Raw genomic sequence first — 3,766 nt, forward strand, 5'->3', positions numbered from 1 at the left:
TTTATTTCCTTTCTGCCACTGACTAGCGGCAACAAGCAGCACTCTGCTCTGGCTAGCCTGACATCAGTCCTGGGAAAGATAATGGAAAAGCCGATGGGAGATTCAATCAATACAGAATTAAAGGAGGGGAATATATTTTATGCCAATCAACATGGGTTTATGGAAAATAGGTCATGTCAAACAAACCTGAATCTATTTTTTTTTTTAATGAGATCTCCAGTTTGGTTGATAAGGATAACTGCATAGGTGTAATAGATTTAGACTTTGGTAAGGCGGTTAACACAGTACCACAAGAGGAATATTAAAAAACGAGCACTATGCAATCCCAGTAAAGCACACGTTAAATGGGTTAAAAACTGGCTACCTGAAAGATCTCTTCAAGTCAGTGGAGCATCAGCATCAGAGATTTCTAGGGGGTGTAACCCTTCTGCCCCTCTGAGTTGGCAGCAACAAGGGCCGGGTTCAGTATCCAGAGGTTCCGTTTCAATAACGCAATGCAAAACCAGCTCGCGCTCCCACCCAGTGACCTGGGACAATTACATACCACCCCCTGGGTGCCTCTAGGAGGCAACACTTCCCCTCTCACAAGCACGGAGTCTGAGTGTAGCAAAATCCTTTTAATAAAGGAGGGAAACAATGCGGCATCATGTTGGGGAAACACCACAAACAGGATTCATAACACAAACCATGAGCAAAAGACCCACCTCCAAGTAAGTTTTGGCAGTGTCCTTTTCCCCTCAGGGTCTTAAGTCCAATCACCCCAAAGTCCAACAACCCAAAAGTCTCTGTCCCTGGTCAGTGCCGCCCCAGAGTTCAAAAGTTCATCTGCAGAGTTTTACCCCTCCAGCCTCGGTGGAAATGGGGGGGGAGCACCCGGGGTGTTAAGGGGCACCTTATGTGGGCTGAGGCCGACTGCCCCACCTCTCCGTGGAGTTCTGCTGCAGCCTTCACCATAAACGGCTCCACTCCACTCCGCTCCGCTCCTCCAGCTGTCCCATGAGCTGCTCCATCTGACCTGCAAACTGCTTCACTCTGCTCCGCTCGCTGTTCCGTGGGCCGCTCAAACTGTCTCACAAACTGCTCCGCTCTGCCAGCCGCTTAGTGATAGATCTTCAGGCTCCCCCACTAGTTAACACAGCACCCAGTGATCTCAGCTCAGCAATTTTAGCTCTTCCAGTGATTTCAGTTCTTAGTGATTTCAGCTTGTAGTAGAGGAGCCCCAGTGCTGGTGCACCATGGGCCCGAAGTGAATTCAGCTCAGAATTTAGCTAGACTCCTACTGGAATCAAAATTAGCTCTGCTAGTCCTAGTGGAGAGAGGAGGTGCAATTGGTGTTCTAGGACCTCAAAGGGGCCCATACCATCAGGTACACATACCTGTCCTCAACCTCTCTCCCTTCACTGGGGTTTGGAACCCATGTCCCTTGTCTAGCGAGTGCTACTTAGTTGATGGTGAGACCCTCTGTCATAAAACAGTTTCATAGTCCTTCATTCACATAATCAGGGTAACAACACTTTATTCCTCCTGCCCCAATAACAGAGAAATTGGGGCTCTCACAGTTGTCAAAGTGACCATTTTGGGCTGCCGTGGGCTCATGCTAGGCGGTGTGGGTGTGCCTATGCAAACAAGATCAGCCCCTGAAGTTCTTTTCCACACTCACCATAATTCACCACCAGATGTCAGGGTAGAGCTCATCCTGACTCTGCTTACATCCTCCCCCCAGCTGAGAATTTGTCGTCTCGACAAATCACACTCCCCACTATACCAACGCACTGGTCCCCTCCAAAGGGCCTCAGATAGCCCACTTTAGCTTCCACAAACCTGTGTGCCAAATGTATTGGCTCCTCACTAGTCACCCCAGGTGCATCATAAGTTAACCTTTTTACTGGTCTTATTACCCTGTCTTGCCTATTGAGAATCTCTGTTGCTGTGTTAGGGGGGACATCCTCTTGAGCAACGGATGGAGAGGTTTCCTTTGAGGTCCCCTCGGCTACTGGCATAGGCCCCTGCATTTCTAGTTCTAACAGTGAAGGGTCGAAGGTGCCAAGGACATCCTCCACCTGTATGTCTCCACTGTCCAATAACCTGTGTGTGTCATCACACGTGGGTCCCACCAGTGGCTCAGGGGTGTCAGGAATGGGCCACTTCTGCCATGGGGTTTAGGGCAGAAGAGGAGGAGCTCTCTTTTGATTCAGCTGATTGAGACTGAAATCTTGTCTCCATCCCAGGATACACCATGGTTGTTTCTTCCTCCTCGGACTCACTCTCAGATGTGCTGAGTAGGGGTAGGTTAGCTGCAGGGGGCCGGCTGTCCACATTGGAGGGTGACTTTGGTCCAGCACCTTCGTTCTGCCCGGTTGCCCTGTTGTGGCCCATCTCATAAGGGGTCCCTACCAATTCCCCTGCAGGGAGCAAAAGGTTTCTATGCACGGTCTTTGGCTGCCCTGGACCCTCTTCAGGTTTGATCTTGTAGACCGGCAGGTCTCCTAGCTTTTCCATCTGTCAGCTATCTTGTGTTTGCCAGCAATACCCAAATTTTGCAGCAGGACTCTGTCCCCTGGCTGGAGCTCTTGCAGACGTACCCTAGCATCATATCGATGTTTGTTGCGGTCTGCGTTCTTCTGAGCTGCAGATGTAGCTAAGTGATAAGCATCCTGCAGCTTTTCTCTTAGTTGGGATACATATTGCTGATGAGTTTCATAGCTATCTCCATCTTCTGATACACCAAAGCACAGGTCTATGGGTAATCTTGGTTCTCGTCCAAACATCAAGAGTTATGGGGTGACTCCCATAGCGTCGTTCTTTGTGGCGTTGTAGGCGTGCACCAGAAATGTAGCATGTTGGCTCCAGGTTGCCTTCTGCTCTGGCCGCAAAGTCCCTAACATATCTAATAGGGTTCGGTTGGACCTTTCTGGCTGAGGATCACCTTGCGGGTGATAAGGTGTTGTCCTTGACTTTTTAATCCCCGCTATCCTCAGCACCTCCTTCAGAAGGTGACTCACAAAATCCTGCCCCTGATCCGAGTGTATCCGGGCTGGGAATCCATAAACTGAGAAATATTTTTCCCACAGTACTCGAGCGACAGTGGTGGCCTTCTGATCACCTGTGGGATATGCCTGCGCATATCGCGTATAATGGTCGGTCACTACTAGAATGTTCCCAATATTCCTCTTGTCCACTTCTAAAGACAAGAAATCAATGCAAACCAGCTCCAGAGATTTGTTGCTGGTGATGTTCTTCAGATATGCAGCCCTCGTGGGCAGAGTTTTCCTTTGAACACATTGAGCGCTCTCCATCCCTAAATGTCCAAAGTCATCATGCAGGGCCCTCATGGCCAGGCCTCTGTACTCTTTCGGCAGCACTAGTTGGTTCCGTTGCTTTTGTAGAGGGTCTGTGGTCACGCCGTGTAGCACTCCCTGAATCAGTTTTAGCTTGGTCCATTCTCTCAATAGTAGTTTGCCCTCTGGGGTAGGTGGAACAACCGCAGCTGGGCCTCGCCCCTCCCTTTTGGCAAGTAGCGTATCACGAATGGCAGTATCTTGCAGCTGGGCTTCCTGCCAGTCAGCCGCATTGAGCACGGGCAGGGGAGATTGATCCAAAGCGATATAGTTCACTGAAGCAGAAGGCAGCATTCAGGGGGCAGGCCCAAAGCTTCAGCAACACATCCATGAAGGCTCTCATGGGCCTCCGGCTCTCGGCGACTCACACTGCAAATAGCTCTCACTCCATCCGTGGGTATCACAGCAACTCCTGGTGCTTGTGGACG

This window comes from Mauremys reevesii, linkage group 16 (genome assembly GCF_016161935.1).
Source record: "Mauremys reevesii isolate NIE-2019 linkage group 16, ASM1616193v1, whole genome shotgun sequence".
NCBI classification, from domain to species: domain Eukaryota; kingdom Metazoa; phylum Chordata; order Testudines; family Geoemydidae; genus Mauremys; species Mauremys reevesii.